Below are 23,809 nucleotides of genomic sequence, written 5' to 3'. Positions count from 1 at the left end.
AAATGTTATTAAAATAAGCAAGATTTACAGTATTATTTCCAGATAAACTAGACTTTAGACGAAAGAAAATTACAAAGGGCAGATAATAAATTTACATACTGATAAAAATTCCATCTACCAAGAAGACACAGCAATCATACATTCTTTCCCAAACAAACAAGCTGAAAAATATATGAACTGAAACCAGAAAGAAGTTTAAAAAAAAAAAGAGAGACAAATCCACATTCTTCAACACTCCTTCTCAATACTTGATAAGAGGACAACTAGGAAAGTCATAGAACACACACCATCAACAAATAGGACCTAACTGACACAAAACACTTCCCCAACACAGCAAAAACAATGTTTTCAAGTCCTCATGGAATATATGCTAGACAGATCACAACTTGTGCCATAAAATCCTCAACAAATTTAAAAGAATTTAAACCATACAGAATGTGTGATCTGTGTCTGCAATGGAATCAAATTAAAAACAAAAAAAAAAGGAGATAAGAGGAGAATTTCCAAACACTTGGAATATAAACACCATTTAAAAAACAATCTATGAGTTAAAAACAAACTTTACAGAGAACTCAAAAGATAAACTGAACTGAAGAAAATAAAAATACAATATATCAAAATTTGTGAAGTGCAGGTAAAGGACAGAGAGGGAGATTTGTTGTTGTTCAGTCACTAAGCCATTATGATTCTTTGTGACCTCATGAACTGCAGCATGCCAGGCTTCCCTGTCCTTCACTATCTTCCAGGGTTTGCTCAGACTCAAGCCCATTGAGTCAGTGATGCCACCCAACCATCTCATCCTCTGTTGCCCCCTTCTCCTTTTGCCCGCAATCTTTCCCAGCATCAAGGTCTTTTCCAATGAGTTGGCTCTTCGCATGACGTGGCCAAAGTACTGGAGCTTCAGCTTCAGCATCAGACCTTCCAATGAACAGTCAGGGTTGATTTCTTTTAGGATTGACTGGTTTGATCTCCTTGCTGTCCAAGGGACTCTCAAGAGTCTTCTCCAGTACCACAGTTCAAAAGCATCAATTCTTTGGCACTCAGCCTTCTTTATGGTCCAACTCTCAAATCCGTACATGACTACTGGAAAAACCATAGCTTTGACTATACTGCCCTTTGTTGGCAAAGTGGTGTCTCTGCTTTTTAATATGCTGTCTAGGTTTGTCATAGCTTTTCTTCCAAAGAGCAAATGTCTTTTAATTTCGTGGCTGCAGTCTGTAGTGATTTTGGAGTCCAAGAAAATAAAATCTTTCACTGTTTCCACTTTCCCCTCCATCTATTTGCCATGGAGTGATAGGACCAGATGCTATGATCTTTGTTTTTTGAATGCTGAGTTTGAAGCCAGCTTTTTCATTCTCCTCTTTCACCTTCATCAAGAGGCTCTTTAGCTCCTTATCACTTTCTGCCTTTATTATAGTATCGTATATCTGAGGTTGTTGGTATTTCTCCTGGCAATCTTGATTCCAGTTTGTGTTTCATTCAGCCTGGCATTTCACATGACAAACTCTGCATGTAAGTTAAATAAGCAGGGTGACAAAATACAACCTTGACGTACTCCTTTCCCAATTTTGAACCAGTCGGCTGTTACATGTCTGGTTCTAACTGCTGCTTTTTGACCTGCATACAGATTTCTCAGGAGGCAGATAAGGTGGTCTGGTATTCCCATCTCTTTAAGAATTTTCCACAGTTTGTTATGATCCACACAGTCAAAAGTTTTTAGTGTAGTCAATGAAGCAGAAGTAGATTTTTTTTTTTAATTTTCTTAGAGCTTTATCTGTGATCCAGCAGATGTTGGCATTTTGATCTCTGGTTCCTCTGCTTTTTCTAAATCCAACTTGTGCATCTGAAAGTTCTCAGTTCATGTATTGTTGAAGTCTAGCTTGAAGGGTTTTGAGCATTACCTTCCTAGCATGTGGAACGAATACAACTCTGGGGTAGTTTGAACATTCTTTGACATTGCCCTTCTTGGAATCAGAATGAAAACTGACTTTTTACAGTGCGGTGGCCACTGATGAGTTTCCCAAATTTGCTGGCATATTGAATGAAGCACTTTAACAGCATCATCTTTTAGGGTTAGAAACAGCTCAGCTAGAATTCCATCACCTTCGCTAGCTTTGTTCATAGTAATACTTCCTAGGGCCCACTTGATTTCACATTCCAGGATGTCTGGCACTAGGTGAGTGATGACACCATCATGGTTATCTGGGTCATTAAGACCTTTTTGTACAGTTCTTCTGAGTATTCTTGCCACCTCTTCTTAATATCTTCTGCTTCTGTTATGTCCTTGCTATTTCTGTCCTTTAGAGTACCCATCTTTGCATGAAACGTTCCCTTGGTATCTCTGATTTTCTTGAAGAGATCTCTAGTCTTTCTCATTCTATTGTTTTCCTCTATTTCTCTGCATCGTTCATGTAAGAAGGCTTTCTTATCTCTCCTTGCTGTTCTCTGGAACTCTGCATTCAGTTGGGTCTATCTTTCCTTTTATCCTTTGCCTTTCACTTCTCTCCTTTTCTCAGCTATTTGTAAAGCCTCCTCAGACAACCACTTTGCCTTCTTGCATTTCTTTACCTTGGGCATGATTTTAGTCATCACCTCCTGTACAATGATACGAACCTCCATCCATAGTTCTTCAGGTACTCCATCTCCAAGATTTAGTCCCTTGAATCTTATTTGTCATCTCCACTGTATAATCATAAGAGATTTGATTTAGGTCATAAATGAATTGCCTAGTGGTTTTCTCTACTTTCTTCAATTTGAACCTGTGTTTTGCAGTAAGGAGTTGATGATCTGAGCCACAGTAAGCTCTAGGTCTTTTCTTGGCTGACTGTATAGAGCTTCTCCATCTTCAGCTGCAAAGAATACAATCAATCTGATTTTGGTATTGACCAGAGAGGGAAATGCATAGTAGCAAATGCTTATACTAGAAGAAATCTCAAGTCTGTAACTCCATGCTCACTCTTCAGGTAACAAGAAAGAAGAAGCAAAAAATAAACCTATAAAAGTAGAGAGAATGAAATAATAAATATAGGAAGAAAAATCAATGAAAGAAAATAAAAACAATAGGGAAAGTCAATGAAACAAAAATCTACTTCTTTGAAAAGATCAATTAAATTGACAAGCCAATATCAGGAATGAATCTGAGTATATTACTGCAAGCCCTATACACATCAAAAAAATGACAAGAGAGTGTTGCAAACAACTCTTCACATATGCATTTCACATTTTAGATGAAATAAACCAATTCCTTGGAAAAGCACAACATACTAAAACTTAAATGAGAGAAAATAAACTGAACAGTCACAAAATTATTAAACAAATTGAATTAATAACTTAAAAATTCCTGAAAAGAATTCACTAGGTCCTGATAATTTCACTAGAAAATTCTACTGAACAATTAAGAAGGATTAATACCACTTCTACAACTCTCTAACAGAAAGCAGAGGATGAAAGAATATCTATCCACTCATTTTAAGAAGCTAATATTGTTCTGAAAACAAAATCACAAAGATGATACTGAAAAAATAATAAGAAAAAAGCTAGAAATGTATAGACTACATTCCCTCATAAACAGATATAAAAATCCTTAACAAGAAATAAGCAAATACAATTCAACAGCATATATAAAGAATTATACACATAACCAAGGGGGTTTATTCCATGATTGCAAGGCTGGTTGAACATTTCAAAACTGATCACTGAATCAACCATGTGTGTGTTAGTTTCTCAGTCGTGTCCGACTCTGCAACACCATGGACTATAGCCTGCCAGGCTAAACAACAAAAAGCACATGCTTATATCAACTGATGCAAAAAAAAGGGGGACTGACAAATATTTAACGTTCATGCATAATGAAAACTGTCAGAAAACTGGAATTAGAGAGGGACTTCCTCAGCCTGATAAAGAACATCTACCAAAAAAAAAAAAAAGAAGAAGAAAGAAAAACACAGCTAGTATAATGGTAAAAAGACTGAGTGCCTTCCCTCTAAGATCTTGAGCTAGGCAGAGATATCTGCTTTCAACAGTCTTATTCAAAATAATACTGGAGTCCTCATCAGGAGAGCAGAGGAAATAAGGGCATACAGACTAGAAAGAAACAAAACTGTCTTATTTGCAGTTAACAGGATGATAGAAATCATTTACATGACTATGTGGACAGCCCCAAGAAATCTGTAACAGAAACAACAAAACCCCACAAGTTCAAAAACTAATACGTGAGTGGAGCAAAGTCAGAAGATCCAAGATCAATATTAAAAAAGAACTGTGAAGGAGGGTTCGAGATGGTGGCATAGGATGATTCTGAACTCATCTCCTTCTACAGACACAACAGGTCCACAACTACATATGGGATAATCTCTTCATAAAGGGGCCTGGAACCTGGATGAACAGCACCTCTACAACAAAGCATTGAAATAGTGAAGACAGGCACAGAGATGTCTCACCAAGAAAGAAAGAAATCACATCCTGGCTGCAGTGATCCATAACTGAGAAGGATCACAAAGGTCCTGATCTTTTCTCTGAGGAGTAAGGGACTCAAGTTCCATATCATGTACCTTGACCCCTAGATCCTGCACAGGAGAGATGAGTCCCCCAAACACCTGATTTTAAAAACCAAAAGAGAGTGCTCACTTTGGCAGCACATATACTAAAACTGGAACAATACAGAGAAGATTAGCATGGTCCCTGAACAAGGATGATGCACAAATTTGTGAAGCATTCCTTATTTTTTTGGCTTATTCACAAAACAGAAACATACTCGCAGACATAGAAAACAACTGAATGGCTACCAAACAGGGAAGGAAGGGATAAATTAGGATTTGGGGATTTACATATACATACTACTATATATAAAATAAACACAAGAAAACTACTGTTTTGCAAAGGGAGCTATACTCAATATCTTGTAATAACCTTTAATGGAAAATAATCTGAAAAGAATATATATATATATGTGCATCTGAATCACTTTGCTATACACCTGGAATCAACATCACACTATAAATCAACTACAGTTCAATTTTTTTAAAAAGCTGAAAGGGAATGCATCTAGGAGAACCACAGAAGTGAGAGAATAGAAGACTTGCTCTTAAAGAGCCCACATGCAGACTCACCCAACTCCAAAACCAGCATGAAAACACTAGATTAAAAAGCATATGTACTGCAGGTCAAGGGAAACCACTTACCAAGCTTGAAGCATCATCAGAGAGGCAGGAACTGGTTCAGACGCTCCCGGGGGACTAGGAGACAGTGGCAGGAACCATTTTTGCCGTTTCAGAGTACCTTGCTAATTAGCAGGCAACATTTTGAATTTCTCCAAGTTTATAGCACCAGTGAGTGTGTCCCGCTGAGAGTTCCATCCACTCCTGCACATCAGTCAAGTGAAAGCCTCGCCTACCAGTGGTGCAGCCCTTGCAGGAAGGTCTCAAAGCCAGCCTGGAGGGTGTGACTCATCCACCAGCACAGCACAGCACCCAGCCTATGTCCCTTAGCCATCCAGGGGGTCATCCCAGCTCACTAGCCTGCCACAGAAGCAGCTATGGCCCCAAAAGAAAGTGGGGTGCATGCAGCTCACATAGAGGACACCTAAATGCCTGGCTCTAGTGGCCAAGCAGAAATGCACCTCTGAGCCCCACAGGGCATTTCCTAAATAAGGTCACTCCTTCAAGACTGGGAAGGATAGCTGATTCACCTAATACGCAGAAACAAACACAGAGAATTAAGAAAAATAAGGAGACAGAGGAATATGCTTCAATGGGAAGAATAAGACAACATCTCAAAAATAACTAAATAAAGTGGAAATAAGCACTCTATCCGATAAAGAGTTAATAGTAACGGTTATATAGATGATCACCAAACTCAGGAAATAAATGGATGGAAACAGTGAGAATGTCAACAGAGATAGAAAATATAAGAAAGTACCAAATAAAAGTTACACCTAAACTGAAAGATACACTAGAGGAGTTCACCAGAGCAGACTGGATGAGCTAGAAGAACAAATAAGCAAACTGGAAGATAAAATGATTGAACTCATCCAGACAGAACAGTAAAATGAAAAAGAACTTAAAAAGTGAAGATACCTAAAGGGAGCTTTGAGATAACATCAAGCAGAAGAGCAATTTGCATTATAGAGGTTCCAGATGGAGAGGATAAAGAAAAAGGCCCAGAAAAATTATTGGAAGAAATAGTGGCTGAAAACTTCCCCAATCTGTGAAAGGAAACAGACATCCAGAGAAGTGCAGATGATTTCAAATAAGATGAATCTACAGACACACACACCAAGACATACTATAATTAAAACAACAAATGTTAAGGATAAAGGGGAAATTCTAAAAGGAGAAAGAGAAAAACAAGGTAACATACAAGAGGTCTATCAGTAGATTTCTCAGTAGAAACTGTACAGACCAGAAGGGAGTGGCATGATATACTAACAGTGCTGAAAGTAAAAAAAAAAAAAAAAAAATTCTAGCCATGATTCTCTGCCTAGAAAGTTTATCATTCAGAACTGAAGAAGAGATCAAGATATTCCAAGATAATTAAAGCTAAAGAAGTTCATCATCACTAAGCCAACCCAACAAGAAATGTTAAAGGGACTTTTTAAGCTGAAAAGAGAAAAAGAAATGGCATAATTAATAATAAGAAAACATACAAAGGTAAAAATCTCACTGAAAAGGTTAACAAATATGATAAACACAGTGAACTAGTCCCTTATAAAACAAGCAGGAAGGTCAAAAGACAAAAGCAATAAAATTAACTAAAATTAAAATAATTACTTAAGGGGTGCATAAAATAAAGAGATTTAAACTGAGTCACTGAAAGTATAAAATATGGGACTTGCTGTGTTTAGTCACTCAGTTGTGTCTGACTCTTTGTGACCCCATGGATTGTAGCCCATGGGTTCCTCGGTCCTTGAGATTTTTCAGGCAAGAATACTGGAGTGGGTTGCCATTTCCTCTTCCAAGGGAATCTTCCCAGCCCAGGAATAAAACATGGGGGAGTATCAAAAGGATAAAGTTGTGGAATGTATTCAAATTTAAGTTGCTGCCAACTTGAAACAGCCTAATTGTATAGGATGTTATATATGACCTCACAGCATGGCAACAAATACATACCTATTGATACTTACTTTCAATGTAACTGGACTAAATTTATCAATCAGAATACATAGAGTGGATGAATGGACCTCCCCCCCCAAAAAAAACCAAGACCAAAACACAGGCTGCCTACAAGAGGCTCAGTTCAGAGGAAAGGACACACATAGACTAAAACTGGAGAGATGGAAACAGATATTCCATGCAAAGGGAAAGGAAAAGAAAGCTGGAGTAGCTACACTCGCATCAGACAAAATGGCATTTAAAACTAACAGTGAAATAAAAGGCAGCGAAGGGCATTATGTAATAATAGGGTTGCTACTGAGCAACCAATGGGTCATCTATGAAATAAAAAATTATCTAGAGAGAAATGAAACAGAAATATGACATGCTAAAATCTATGGGATACAGTAAAGAGATGACTCTACACATGGACATCACCAGATGGTCAATATCGAAATTAGATTGATTATATTCTTTGCAGCCAAAGGTGGAGAAGCCCCATAGAGTCAACAAAAACAAGACCAGGAGCTGACTGTGGCTCAGATCATGAACTCATTATTGCAAAATTCAGACTTAAACTGAAGAAAGTAGAGAAACCCACTAGACCATTCAGGTATGACCTAAATCAAATCCCTTACAATTACAGTGGAAGTGACAAATAGATTCAAGGGATTAGATCTGATAGAGTTCCTGAAGAACTATGGACAGAGGTTCATAACACTGTACAGGAGGTGGTGATCAAAACCATCCCCAAGAAGACATGCAAAAAGTCAAAATGGTTGTCTGAGAAGGCCTTATAAGCAGCTGAGAAAAGAAGAGAAGCAAAAAGCAAAGGAGAAAAGCAAAGACACATCTATCTGAATGCAGAGATCCAAACAATAGCAAAGAGAGATAAGAAAGCCCTCCTAAGTGATCAATGCAAAGAAATAGAGGAAAAAAATAGAATGGAAAAGACTAGAGATCTCTTCAAGAAAATTAGAAATACCAAGGGAACATTTCATGCAAAGATGGGCACTACAAACGACAGAAACAGCAAGGACGTAACAGAAGCAGAAGATATTAAGAAGAGGTGGAGAGAATACACAGAAGAACTATACAAAAAAGATCTCAATGACCCAGACAACCACGATGATGTGATCATTCACCTAGAGCCAGACATCCTGGAGTGTGAAGTCAAGTTGGCCTTAGGAAGCATCACTATGAACAAAGCTAGTGGAGGTGATGGAATTCCAGCTGAACTATTTCAAATCCTAAAAGATGATGCTGTGAAAGTGCTGTGCTTAATATGCCAGCAAATTTGGTAAACTCAGCAATGGCCATAGGACTGGAAAGGTCAGTTTTTATTCCAATCCCAAAGAAAGACAAAGCAAAAGAATGTTCAAACCACCAGACAATTGCATTCATCTCATACACTAGCAAAGTAATGCTCAAAATTCTCCAAGCTAGGTTTCATTAGTACATGAACCAAGAATGTCCAGATGTTGAAGCTGGATTTAGAAAAGGCAAAGGAACCAGAGATCAAATTGCCAACATCTGTTGGATCATAGGAAAAGCCAGAGAATTCCAGAAAAACATCTACTTCTGCTTCACTGACTACACTAAAGCCTTTACCTGTGTGGATCATTACAAACTGTGGAAAATTCTTCAAGAGATGGGTATACCAGACCACCTGATCTGCGTTTCAAGAAATCTATATTCAGGTCAAGAAGCAACAGTTAGAACCGGACATGGGCAACAGACTGATTCCAAATTGGGAAACGAGTATGTCAAGGCTGTATATTGTCACCTTGTTTATTTAACTCATATGCAGAGTACATCATGTGAAATGCTGGATTGGATGAATCACAAGCTGGAATCAAGACAGCCAGGAGAAATATTAATAACTTCAAGATATGCAGATGACACCACCCTTAAGGCAGAAAGCAAAGAGTAACCAAAGAGTCTTTTAATGAAAGTGAAAGAGGAGAGTGAAAAAGCTGACTTAAAACTCAACATTCAAAAAACTAAGATCATGGCATCCGGTCCCATCACTTCAAGGCAAAGAGGGGAAACAATGAGAGACTTTATGTTCTTGGGCTCCAAAATCACTACAGATGGTGACTGCAGCCATGAAATTAAAAGATGTCTGTTCCTTGGAAGAAAAGCTATGACAACCCTAGACAGCATATTAAAAAGCAGAGACATTACTTTACCAACAAAGGTCTATATAGTCAAAGCTATGATTTTTCCAATAGTCATGTATGGATGTGAGTTGGACCATAAAGAAAGCTGAGTGCCTAAGAATTGATGCTTTTGAACTGTGGTGCTGGAAAAGACTCTTGAGAGTCCCTTGCACAAAAAGGAGATCAAACCAGTCAAGCCAAAGAAATCAGTCCTGAATATTCAATGGAAGGACAGATGCTGAGGCTGAAGCTCCAATACTTTGGCCACTGGATGTGAAGAACTGACTCATTGGAAAAGACCCTGATACCAGGAAAGATAGAAGGCAGGAGGAGAGGGGAACAACAGAGGATGAGATAGTGGGATGGCATCACCGACCCGACGGACATGAGTTTGAGCAAGCTCTGGGAGTTGGTGATAGACACAGAGGCCTGGCGAGCTGTAGTCCCTGGGGCGGCAAAGAATCAGACATGACTGCATGATGGAACTGAACTGAAAGTAACTTTAAAAGTTCACATCAATACAGGCTTGCCTCATAAAACAAGAAATATTTCTCCAAAGTAATCTAACTTTACACATAATGGGGCTAGGAAAAGAAGAGCAAACAAGGCTCAGAATTAGTAGAAGAGAAGAAGTAATACAGCTTAGGGCAGATATGAAAGGAATAGAGAAAAAACTAGTAGAAAAGATCAATGAAATGAAGACCTGGTTCTTTGAAAAGATAAACAAAATTAACAAACCTTTAGCTAGAGTAACCAGAAAAAAACAGAGAGGACTCAAATAAATAAATCAGAAATGAAACAAAAAATGCTACAACCTCAGAAATATAAAGGATCATAAGAGATCCAACAAACAATTATGTGCCAACAAGTTGGATAATCTAGAAGAAAGGGATAAATTCACAGAAACATATAACTTCCAACACTGAATCTTAATGATATAGAAAATCTGAATAGACCAATCAATAGCAAAAAGACTAAAACAGTAATAAAAAAATACAATAAAAAACCCAGGACCAGATGGTTCACTGGCTAATTGCACAGAGTATTTAAAGAAACTTTAATATCCATCTTTCTCAAACTCTTCAAAAATTGAAGAGAAGAGAAACTTTACACATATATTTTACATAGGAAGCATTACTGTGATACCAAAACCATATGAAGGCATGACAGAAAAAAAATAAAGGCCAATATACCTGATAAACATGTATGTAAATATCCTCAATAAAATATTAACAAATCTAATCCAACAATACATTAAAAAGATCATATATGATAACCAAGTGAGATTTATTCCAAGGATGAAAGAACAGTTCAAATCCATGTATCAATCAATGTGATACATCAAAATGAATAATAAAAAGCATATGATCACTTCAATAGACACAGAACAGGAATCTGACACAATTCAACAACTACTGATGATAAAAATTCTCAACAAAGCGGCCACAGATGTAATATACTCTAACTCAATAAAGTCCACATATAACAAACCCACAGCTAACATCATACTCAATGGTGAAAAGCCAAAAGATTTTCCCCTAAGATCAGTAACAGGATAAGGACATCCTTTCTTGCCACTTTTATTCAGCACAGTTTCAGATGTCCTAACCCAAAGCAATTAGGGAAGAAAAAGAAACAAAAGGCATTCAAATCAGAAAGAACAAAGTAAAACTGTCACTACTTACAGATGACATGATACTATATAGATGTAACTTAAGTTTCCATCATGAATAATCATGAATAACCAAAACAATCTTGACAAAGAAGAAGAAAGCTGGAGGTACCATGCACCTTGATTTCAAACTACAATACAAAGCTATAGTGATCAAAATTGTATGGTACTGGCACATAAACAAACACACAAGTCAATGGAACAGAATTGAGAGCCCCAAAATATACTCACACATATATGGACAATTAATTTACAACAGAGGAATAAACAACACATAATGGAGAAATGATAGTCTATTAAATGGTGGAAAAACTTGACAGACACATGCAAAACAATGAAACTAGTCCACTATTTTACACCATCTGTGTGTGCGCTAAGTGGCTTCAGTTGTGTCTGACTCTTTGTGACCCTATGAACTGTAGCCTGCCAAGCTCATCTGACCATGGGATTCCCCAGGCAAGGATACTGGAGTAGGTTGCCATTTCCTCCTCCAAGGGATCTTCTCAACCCAGGAAGTAAATCCTCATCTCTTATGTCTCCTGCACTGGCAGGCAGGTTCTTTACCACTAGCGGCCACCAGTGGGCTACAGTCCATAGGGTCACAAAGGACTACATCAAACTAAAAAGTTTCTGAAAAGCAAAGAAAATTACCATCTAAATAAAAAGGCAACCTCCTGAATGCAAATAGATATTTGTAAATTATATATTTGATATGGAGTTGATATCAAAAATATATAAAGAACTCACACAGAAGATGGCAGAGACGTAAGACATGGAGATCATATTCCTCCCCACAAATACATCTAAAATACATCTGCATGTGGAACAACTCCTACAGAACACCTGCTGAAAGCTGGCAGAAGACCTCAGACTTCCAAAAAGGCAAGCTAAACTCCATATAAAGCAGTAGGGAAAAGGCAGTAAGAAAATAAAGAGGCAAAACGGATACCTTGGGGAGGGAGCTGTGAAGGTGGAAAAGTTTCTGTATACTTGGAAACCTCCTCAGGGACAGGGACAGGAGGGAGATACAGAACCTCAGAGAGGAAAACAGCAACAAGTGCGTGCAAGACAAAGCAGAGAGAATTTGGTAAGAAATCAAAGTTGACCAGCACTTCTCAGCCAAGAAGCTGTTTGCACACTCAAATGGCGAGTATGGGCTGGGTGCTGAGGCTCAGACTTTCCTTCAGGGGTTGGACTCCAGGGAGAGGAATGGGGTTGACAATCTTGGAAATACTCTGAGGAGGTTAATACAACACAGCCGAGGGAGTCCAGGGGAAAACGTGGGTCTGCCAGCGAGGCAAGAGATGACTGTCCCAGGAACCCTCTAACTCCATGTACTCCCAGACCACAGGACCACCCCCCCACCACCACTTTGAGAGTTCTGTAGGAGGGATGAGTTGGCTGTGGTCTGTGATGCAGAGGTAGGCATGATGGTCACCTCAGCAGCTGCCAAGCTGTACGCAGGGGCAGGTCACTACTCACAACTTTCAGGGAGCCTTTGCATCTTGGATCTTCCTAGGGACCCACGACCCAAGGCCAATTCATCTGGGAGAGCCTGTAGCAACATTCAGCAGGCCTCTATCACCTGAGGCACTCCCAGAACATCCAAATGGTGGCTATCTTATCCCTCCCTCTCCCCAGTCCAACTGAGCAAGTGAGTCCTAATAAGCCTCAGCCTTTGCCCTCTCTTGTCTGGTAAGAGAACAGACACCAGAGGGCAGCCTACAATGAGGGGTGGGTCCAAAACAAAAGTGGAGCACCGAGGGACTGTGTGACCAAGAAGAGGAAGGGAATTCACTCTTGCAGCAGCAGGTGCAGTGGATTATCCCCACAACTAGCTTGAGACTGTGGACTTTGAGGGCAATTGTGAACCTTGTGAACAAGCTGAGTACAGCCAGATCTGAGTAGGAGATGACCCCACAGTGCCCACAGCAGGTCTAGAGACCGTACAATAAATACTGGAGGATTTTCTGAGTAGATAGAGTGACTGGAGCACACTGTGTGGAGAGGACAACTGACATCAAAGGGTAATATTTTTATTACTTTTGTTCAGTCACTAAGTCGTGTCCAACTCATGGTGACCCATGCCAGTCTCCTCTGTTATCCACAATCTCCTAGAGTTTGTTCAAATTCATGTCTATAGCATCAATGATGCTATCTAACCACCTCATCCTCTGCTGCCCCCCTTCTCTTTTGCCTTCAATCTTTGCCAACATCAGGGTCTTTTCCAATGAGTTGGCCTTTCATATTATGTGGCCAAAGTATTAGAGCTTCATCATCAGCATCAGTCCTTCCAATGAATATTAAGGGTTGATCTCCACAGGGCTGATCTTCTTGCAGTCCAAGAGACTGTCAAGAGTCTTCTCAAGCACCACAATCTGAAAGCATCAATTCTTCAGTGTTCATCCTTCTTTATGGTCAAATGCTCACATTGATACAAGACTACTGGAAAAAAACATTGCTTTGAATATATGGAGCTTCATCAGCAAAGTGATATCTCTGTTTTTTAATAAACTGTGTAAGTTGGTTATAGCTTTCCTTTCAAGGAGCAAGCATCTTTTAATTTCACAGCTGCAATCACAGTCCACAGTGATTTTGGAGCCCAAGAAAATAAAATCTGTCACTGCATCAAATTTTTCCCCTTCTGTTTGCCATAAAGTGATGGGATACACACACACACACACACACACACACAATTATGACTGATTCATGTTGTTGTATGGAAGAAGCCAATACAAAATTGTAAAGCAATTTTCCACCAATTAAAAATAATTTAAAATTAAAAAAAAAGACCTCACACAAATCAATGATAACAAAACAATGCAATCAAAAATAGCCAGTGGATCTGAATAGATATTTTTCCAAGGGAGACATAGAAATGGCCAACAGGAACATGAAAAAAAAATGTGCAGCATCACTAATTATTAGGGAAATGCAAATCAAAACCACAAAGACATATCATCTCACATCTGCCAGAATGGCCATCATCCAAAGGAGAAGAAATAACTAATGTTGGAAACGATATGGATGAAAGGCAATCTTCTTACACTGTTGGTGGGACTATAAATTGGTAAAGCCACTATGGAAAGTGGTAAGGAAACTCTTTTAAAAAATAAGACTAGAACTATCATATGGTCCAGCTATTTTATTTCTGGTCATTTATTCAAATAACCCAAGAACACTAATCTGATTAGATACAGTTACTTCTGTGTTCACTGCAGCATAATTTACAATAACCAAGATATCATAAAAACCTAAGTGTCCACTGATGGAGAATGGATAAAGAAGACACACCCATACAATGGAATATTACTCAGTCCTCAAAAAGAATGAAATCCTGCCATTTGCAACAATACGGATAGACCCTGAAGGTGAAATAAGTCAAACAAATACTGTATGATTTCACTCATGTGTGGAATCTAAGAAAACTAATAATGGTGCAAAATAAAGCAAATACAAACTCATAGGTACAGAGATCAGATTAGTGGTTACCAAACGGGAAGAGGGTTTGGGGGATGGGTAAAATAAGTGAAGTGGGTCAACTATATGGTGGTGGATGGTAACTAGACTTGTAGTGGTCATCATTTTAAAGTGTATACCCAAAATTAATAGACTGGTTCCAAATAGGAAAAGGAGTACATCAAGGCTGTATATTGTCACCATGCTTATTTAACTTATATGCAGAGTACATCATGAGAAACGCTGGGCTGGAGGAAGCACAAGCTGGAATCAAGATTGCTGGGAGTAATAGCAATAACCTCAGATATGCAGATGACACCACCCTTATGGCAGAAAGTGAAGAAGAATTAAAGAACCTCTTGATGAAAGTGAAAGAGAGTGAAAAAGTTGGCTTAAAGCTCAACATTCAGAAAACAAGGATCATGGAAACTGGTTCCATCACTTCATGGCAAACAGATGGAGAAACTGTGGAAACAGTGTCAGACTTTATTTTGGGGGGCTCCAAAATCACTGCAGATGGTGACTGAAGCCATGAAATAAAAAGATGCTTACTCTTTGGAAGAAAAGTTATGACCAACCTAGATAGCATATTAAAAAGCAGAGACATTACTTTGCCAACAAAGGTCCATCTAGTCAAAGCTACGGTTTTTCCAGTAGTCATTATGGATGTGAGATCTGGACTATAAAGAAAGCTGAGCACTGAAGAATTGATACTTTTGAACTGTGGTGTTAGAGATGACTTTTGAGAGTCCCTTGGACTGCAAGGAAATCCAGCCAGTCCATCCTAAAGGAAATCAGTCTTGAATGTTCATTGGAAGGACTGCTGTTGAAGCTGAAACTCCAATACTTTGGCCACTTGATGAGAAGAGCTGACTCATTTGAAAAGACCATGATGCTGGGCAAGATTGAAGGTGAGAGGAGAAGGGGACAATAGAGGATGAGATGGTTGGATGGCATCACCGACCCAATGGACATGAGTTTGAGCAAATTCCGGGAGTTGGTGATGGACAGGGAGGTCTGGCATGCTGCAGTCCATGGGGTTGCAAAGAGTCTGAGTGACTGAACTGAACTGAACTGATGTCTACAAGCAACCATGGAAACTGAAAATTCTATACTATAAATTGCTATAATTAAATGAAACTCTTAAATATAAATTTAACAAACCATTTATAGAAACTGTATGCTGAAAATTACAAAACACTCTTAAAAAAATCATAGAGTTAAACCACAATCACACATTGGGAGAGGCAACATAGTATGTCAATTCTCCCCCAAATAATCTGTAGGTTTAACAAAGTGGCTATCAAATTTCCAGTAAGGTTTTTTGTAGACATAGACAAGGTCACTCTGAATTTATAGAGACATAGGCAAAGGAACTAAAAGAGCTAAAACAATTTTGAAAAATAAGAATAAACTGAGAGGAAAAACACTATTTAATGTTAAACATTACTTAAAACTAAAGGAAGCAAGACAACATCACACTAGTTGATGAAGGGACACAGATCAAAAGAACAGAACAGAGAACCTAACAGCACACCCACACAGATATGCTCAACTGACTTTGACAAAGACTAAGGCAATTTAAAGGAGGAATATTATAACCTTTTCAAAGAAAGGAGCTGGACAACCTGGAAAACCATAGGCAGAAAGAATTCTGAATGAAGTCTCACACATTATACAAGAGTTCACAAAAATTAACTCAAAATGAATCACAGACTTATATGAAATCCTTAACTATAAAATGCAGAAGCAAACAGGAGAGAATCTTCAGGACATAGGTGTAGGCTAAGATTTCTTAGACTTGGTACCTAAATACAACCCGTCAAGAAGATTCATTTAAATAAAAATATTTAAAATGTTACTCTGTGAAAAATCCAGTTAAGACTGTGACAAGACAAGCTACAGAAGAATAAAAAGTATTTTCAACAGATATTCAACTAGAATCATATTAGAATATAATATATAAAGAATTATCAAAATGCAAGAGTAAAAATAAATAAAATCAACAATGATCAAATTAGAAAAAAGGCAAAATAAATGAACAGAAACTTGATTAAAGAGGATATGCATACCTAATAAATACATAGGAAAATGTTCAACATTTTCCCATCATTAGTCATTGTGGAAATGCAAACTAAAACCACAATATTACTACATACCTATGAGAATGACCAAAATAATAAATAACGATAACATCAAATCCTTGTGAAGATGCAGTATAGCTGAGTCATGTATTTCTGAGGAGAATGTAAATGCTATAGGCCTACTGAAATGGATAAGTAGTTTCTTATAAAACTAAACAGCTATGAATTATACAACCTGGCAACTGTAATCTTGTCTAATTTATACCAGAGAAATAAAAACTTATGTTCACATAAAAACCTGTACATGAATGTTCATAGTAGCTACATTTACAATAGCTTAAAACTGTAAACACCACAAATGTCCCTCAATGAATGGATATTTAAACATATGCTGTACATCTATACTATGGAATGTTATTTAGCCACTCTCAAAAGGTTAACAGTTCATTTATATAATATTACTGAAATGCCATAATTATATATACATCAATTCAGTTCAGTTCAATCACTCAGTTGTGTCCAACTCTTTGAGACCCCATGGACTACATCATGCCAGGCCTCCCTGTCCATCCCCACCTCCCGGGTGTGTGTGTGTGTGTGTGTGTGTGTGTGTGTGTGTGTGTGTGTGTAAAATGACACCACTATTGAGGGAAGAGGGGGATGGAAATGAAGCAATTAGACTTTGTGATGGCTATTGATACTAGTCTTTTAAACCATGAAGACTTTTTCTTTCTTGCCCTCAGTCTGAAGTTGGTTTTTGCATTAAGTGAGGTCAAGAGTCAACAAAACCAAGAGGAAAAGAAAATCACAGCGTCCTCTGGAAGGCCGGAAGAGCCCACCTGCCACAAGTCTTTAGAGGCACTCGCTGAAGTCTAGGTCTTCTCTCATAGATCAGTGGGTAAAGAATCTGCCTGCACTGCAGGAGACCTGGGTTCAATCCCTGGGTCAGGAAGATCCCCTGGAGAAGGAAATGGCAACGCATTCCAGTATCCTTGCCTGGAAAATCCCACGGACAGAGGAACCTGGTGGGCTGTAGTCCATGGGATCGCAGAGAGTTGGGCATGACTGAGTGACTAACACTTTCACTTTCTTTACTGGAAGTCTATAAAATGGAGCCCATTCTGTGTTCTGCTTACTAAGAACCTCAAAGGAACTTTGTTATAGTCATAACACATCTTGCCTGTTGATTACAGAGTGGATAGGGAATCCTGTAATAATTCACTAAAGTTCTCTGAAACTACTGCATCCTGGAAAATGAAAAGCAATACCCAGGTATGTATCAAGAAGCACTCAGATGGTTAGAATCAAGTCCCATTTGTTCTTTCATCATTGGCCACCAATAATGTAAGCATCCTTCATCATTTAGTTTGTCTCTCTCTCTCTAGACAGCAAGAGAGAGACAAGAATTTAATTAAGGTTATTGTATGGGCTGAAATTCCTGATATCAAACCCCCAAATTCCTCCTAGTTTCCACCTAATTAAAAGATATGCAAATATATCTTGGGTATTCATGCCCCGCAGGTCAGAGTCTATCAAGCTTTGGTCCACGGGCCACTTAGTAGCCTATTCCTGAGCTGAACTCCACATCTGCTGTGGCCTACCCTGGGAGGGGTGGGGAGGTAGAGATGAAGCCCTCACTGCTAGCAAGTACTTAGGAGCTTCTTAGGCAGAGCAGAAGTCAGAAAATCAAATCAGAAAAGTCTAAATGAGTAGGAGAATCCAGAGTACCCACATTGGCTGCAAGGACTCAGAGGACTACCCCAAAGAAAGCTCTGAGCAGCCTGGGAATTTTTAAAGCTCCCTGACTGTCTCCTCATGAACCTTCTGACCTGGTGCAGGAGGACTGCAGATATCACTAGCACAGGGCAGAGCGGTTCTAGGTTCTAGATCCTGGCCCTGGAACTTCCCTGCAGCAGTCGTGCTTCTGGTTATATACTCTTTCAGGTGTGATAGCTCAGATGCTGAAGAGTCTGCCTGCAGAGCAGGAGACCCCAGCTCGTTCCATGGGTTGGGAAGATACCCTAGAGAAGAGAATAGCTACCCACTCTGGTATTCTTGCCTGGAGAATCCCACGGACAGAGGAGCCTGGTGGGCTATATATAATCACAGGATCACAAAGAGTCAGACGTGACAGAGCAACTAACATTTTCACTTTTCTTATGTGCTTTGGTGAGTTTTTAATCCCAGATAGGCAAAGATGGATGAAATTCGTAGACTTACTATATATTCATGTTAGACAAGGAAGCAAAGACATAATCTTAACAGAGACAGAGCAACTGCTAAATTCAGCTCTCATGGGCTGGTGCATTTGTCCCAGATTTACCCTCAGTATTTCACGGTTATCCTCCTCACTGTTTTCCATTTTGCTTCCCTGTTAGTCACTGATGTGTAGCTATTATTTCATCCTCCTTACTCAACTCTATTAGTTCCAAGTCTGTCAGCAGAATCTATTTTTAAGCCAATAATCAACTAGAAGTAACAGGCAGCCGTTGTGTCTTCCTGCTATATTTAGATCTCTTATTTTTCATTTTTTCTTGTCTGTGCTCTGGCTACACCCTCCAGCAGAGTGCTGACAGAAGCGGTATCTGCTACCTTTGCTTTCTGCTTGACTTGGACGCGGATCTAACTTCTCAACTGCAAGTTTATGTTTGCTGTAGTTTTCTTGTGGATTGTATTTATCCAATCACTAAAGTTTCCTTTTAGTCTTGCCTTATAATGTGTTCCATGAAGAATCAGAGCTGAATTTAATATTGTTTTTCTCACTCTGTTAATTTGTTTCCTTTTTTCAACATGGATACAAACTAACATGAACTGTTACTAAACCCACCAAATTAATCCATCCTTGCCTACCTGGGATAAAAGTTATGTGGTATTTTTCATTCAGCGTGCTGCTGAAATTCATCTGGTTATATTCTTTTAGGGTATCTGCATTCTTATGTACATGTAAGATCTGTCAGCTGTTGCCTTCTGTTGAGATGTCTTCACTATGCTATGTTAATATGTGTTAGCTTTATAAATTTTCCATTTTTAATCCATGGTCCAGAATAATTTATTCAACATATTATTTATCTATTCGTTGATGCTATGTAAAAATGTACTTTTTAAAATGTAAATATTTTCCAAACTTTTCCAATTTTATGTATTTTAAGTCTATTCTGATTTTATACTTCTTAGGCATATTTAGTCATTTTTATTTCCCTACAAAATCACCTGCTACCATCAGGTGTTCAATTTATGTATATGTTCTTTCATTCATTCACTTTTTAGATGCTTTCAAAGAACTAGATTTTCATTTGGAATTTCCGTTTTTGTAAACGTGTACGTTTTTGTTTTAGCCTTGGAAAGATATCAGATTTAGCAGTATTCTTATTCAACAAATAAAGACTAAAGACAAAGGACAAGAAAAGGAACAAAATGAGTATCTTTTGTATTGATTAAAGGCAAGTTTACTGAGAAAACGATGTGGTCCTGAACTGCTATATCTGCTATCTTTCTGGGGCATTTTACAGATATACCTTCTTCGATGGCTTTATTTTCATTATGCTCAATCATTTTGATTAAAATCTATCTTATGAACATGTCATAGAGTTGGTTTTTGTTTGTTTGCTTTCAACCAATTAGAGAGTCTATTTTGTTTCGGGAATTGTTATGGGACTTAAATCTACTTGCATTTTTCTAATTAGTGATTGTTTTACTTTCTGCTATTCCATAAGTTGTCTTTTTACTATTGATATTGCTTTATTTTTCTATTCATGCATTAGGTGCACTGACAATTTTTTATTTCTTATTTTGCGTCTAGTGATTTGGAGGCTATTACCACTTCTTTTCCTCTGTTAGCTACTCAGATATTCAACACATTGATTCACTTGTACTATTTAAAAATGTCGTACCTTTGTGCATCTAACTAAGGAATGTGTATCATTCATGTACCAGAAAAGTCCCACAGCAAACTTCTACTATTACTGCTCTGTGTCTCCATCTTTTACCAACCAAATCTCTGCTATTATTCATATTTAAAATATTATCAAATAAACTTAACTATGACTTTCAGAGGTTCTTTGTTAACAATTTCTGACTGTACTCCAGTCAGTATTTGAACCAAGATTTTCTCTCCCTTTTCTTTCCCAGCTCAGCAAGTTGGAGACCCACTCCTGACCATGACGATCAACTGGTTTGATCTTCTTACAGTCCAAAGGACTCTCAAGAGTCTTCTCCAGCACCACAATTTGAAAGCATCAATTCTTCAGTGCTCAGCCTTCTTTACGGTCCAACTCTCACATCCATACATGACTATTGGAAAAAACTGTAGCTTTGACTATGTAGACTTCTGTCAGCAAGGTACTGTCGCTGCTTTTTAAAATGCTGTCTAGGTTTGTCATAGCTTTCCTTCCAAAGAGCAAATGTCTTTTAATATTACAGCTGCGGTCACCATCCACAGTGATTTTGGAGCCCAAGAAAAGAATCTGTTACTGTTTCTACTTTTTCCCTATTTATTTGCCATGAAGTGATAGGGCCAGATGCCATGATCTTAGATTTTTGAATGCTGAGTTTTAAGCCAGCTTTTTTACTCTCCTCTTTCACCTTTATCAAGATTCTCTTTAGCTCCTCTTCACTTTCTGCCATTAGGGTAGAATCATCTCCATATCTGAGGTTATTGATATTTTTACTAGAAATCTTGATTCCAGTTTGTGATTCAACCAGCTGGCACTGTGCATGATGTACTCTGCATATAACTTAAATAAGCAGGGTGACAATATACAGCCTTGATGTACTCCTTTCCCAACTTTGAACCAGTCCATTGTTCCACGTCACTGTTATCTTCAATAAAAGACTATAAATCATGCTAAAAGATAACGGGAGCAGTGTAAACTGGATACTCCTTCATGACAGATTGGTATAGAATGTGAAGGAGAAAAGAGAATGATAAACTCTATGGGTTATGACCCATCACCCACACTGCTGCTCCAAACAAGCCAGAATTACTGGTGCTGGGACTGAATCTCTCCATTTAGAGCTGTGAGTGCCAAGCATTAAGGCCTCTAGCAATCTCCTACTAAACCACGGTCATGGACCCCAGTGCTGCATCCACTCACTGTAATTTGTTGCCTTCCATGTGCTTTTTGCCATTCACTTTTGGTTAAAAAAAATAAAAAATAAAAAACATATGAATAGAACGTGGTACCTTTGTCAAAGCTCACTGGCCAGAGGCGAGAAACCTGAGCATTAAACTGTATTTGCCATGTGACGTGATGCTGAGAAAAACTAAGTTCTCTGAGGCCCACCACATCCCAGAGGCAGAGATGGCACAGGATGTCAAGAGCAGAGTCCTGGAGGAGAAGTCCGGCTGGATGGATCTGAATGCCTTACTGTACTTCATCGTGGTCTAATATCCTGTTCATTACCTCCTTCCTTGAATTAAAAGCAATGCATTGGGGGTCCTGCAACATTTGTTCCCTCCCAAGACTGTCACTCACTGTCTGCTCTAAGAGTCCGAAGCCATGGCCTTATCTAAAGTTGCCACATGAGGTGTCCTGTCCTGTTGGCTTCCAAGCCTTCATCTAACTGTTGTCTCCTTGTAGCCATTTGTCTTGGGAGGACCACATACATTATTACCTAAGCTGGGCCACTCTTAAAAGTGAAAGGGATACAGTTAACAGCTGTGCCAGGCCTGCCCCTGGCAGAAGGGTCCTATCTGGCCCCTCCCCAGAAACAACCTCTCCCCCTCTCCCACTAGATGACAATCTCTCTCCTCCAGAGCTTTCTAAGATGCCAGACCCCTGACTCACATTATCTTTTCTATAACATGATCTTTTCTATAAGATGAGCCCTTGTCTTAGACCCATGATGAGGTCATCAAGTGTTGCAAAAGTCAAAGGTTTGGGAGTCTGTCCTGTGTTTCACACACCCCGACACCTTGGTCCTGTGTTTCAGAAACAGTTTCTTTAACTGTGAGTGAGGGAGAGTAACTCCACAAGATATCACTGCAGTCAGGATTCAGATCAGGCGAGCCCACCAGGATACAGTCACGTGTGACTGACTACAAACACCTCAAGGACAGTGAAGGTGTGTCCTCAGACGATTTCCCTGAGCAGAACTGACAGCATCAGCCACACATCCACCTGGAGGCCCTGCCCCACAGCCTGGTTCCTCCAGACTTCAAGGCATGCCGTGGACACACAGCTTGACCTGGTCCCTGCTCAGCTGAGGTCCTGGGGACTTAGGAGGAGACCCAGCACCCCCTCCTACCACGTCTTGTCCTCGTCAATCACAACTTCCTCTGCTCTCCTTTCTCTGCGCAGGTGGCCAGTGAGCAGAGCCTGGGTGTGTGTGCGGGTCTGTGTGTGTGTTAAACCGCTCCGTCACATCTGACTCTTGTAACCCCACGGGCTGTAGCTGTAGCCTGGGTAGGCAGTGAAAATCCTGTAGGGACCCCCATAGAAGGCTGGGGAGAGGGCAGGCTGAGGGCTGACCTTGGCCCCTCCACTCCCGCAGGAGGCTCCGGAGGATGACCAAACTCCCCATCGAATTCCTGTCTCACGTATTTACTACACAGACCCTACAGCCAAGTTGGCTCCATGTCTGATGTCAGGAAGATCAATAAACATCTGCCAAAGCCAGTCTCTTGGGCTGGATGGCTCTTACCGCCCTCAGGGTGCAGGGAGTGGGGGGCGTCCTGAGGCATCCTGGCACCACGGGTAGGAAGACAGTATTAAAGGGCCACCCTGGATGCAAAGCCATCCCTAGAAAACTCTTCTGGGTGCAGTGCCTGGCTCTCTGAAATTCTGCTCCAGCTCTGACCCAGCAGCTTGCATTCTGTCATTCCAAGCTGGCCAGCAAGGAACTTGTTCAAGGAAAAGTCGGTTGTCCACGATGAGGAAAGATCATCAAGAAGTGATGGTCTGAGAATCCCTCAGTGGCTCTGACACTGGGAGAAGCCAGGCTCACCCCTTCCAGAAAGAAAGAGAGGCTGAGACAGAATGGCCAGATAAGTTCTGAAAATGGAGTCTATTCTGAGGGAGGGTGAGAGGAGTGATTTCAATTTGTCTAACTTGTGGAAAAATAAAACACAAGAGCTCTAAAAGCACAACTAGAGGCAAGCACTCTGGAGTCGGGCGTGTCCTGCTGGGGGATCTCAGGCGAGTGGCTGAAATTCTCTGTGCACTGGTTTCCTGCACTTGGGCCTCCCTGGTGGCTCAGATGGTAAAAAAAATCTGCCTGTGACGTGGGAGACCTGGGTCCGATCCCTGGGTTGGGAAGATCCCCCGGAGGAGGGCATGGCAGTCCACTCCAGTAATCTTGCCTGGAGAATTCCCATGGACATAGGAGCCTGGTGGGCTACAGTCC

The 23,809-nt window shown here is 39.6% G+C and overlaps 1 protein-coding gene and 1 non-coding gene across 3 annotated transcripts in view; one reads left to right on the top strand and one right to left on the bottom strand.

The window, feature by feature from the left end:
- LOC110143088 (neuronal acetylcholine receptor subunit alpha-7) overlaps positions 1 to 23,809 on the bottom strand; it is a 149,883-nt gene that overhangs the window by 43,167 nt on the left and 82,907 nt on the right. The gene's annotated exons all lie outside the window — the stretch shown is intronic.
- LOC139038898 (U6 spliceosomal RNA) lies at positions 4,619 to 4,725 on the top strand. Its single transcript, XR_011492030.1, has one exon. It is a non-coding gene; the product is annotated as a U6 spliceosomal RNA (small nuclear RNA).

Source organism: Odocoileus virginianus, chromosome 16 (assembly GCF_023699985.2).
Source record: "Odocoileus virginianus isolate 20LAN1187 ecotype Illinois chromosome 16, Ovbor_1.2, whole genome shotgun sequence".
Classification (NCBI taxonomy): domain Eukaryota; kingdom Metazoa; phylum Chordata; class Mammalia; order Artiodactyla; family Cervidae; genus Odocoileus; species Odocoileus virginianus.
Note: the sequence above shows the minus strand (reverse complement) of the source record. Positions and strands in the feature narration are given on the sequence as shown.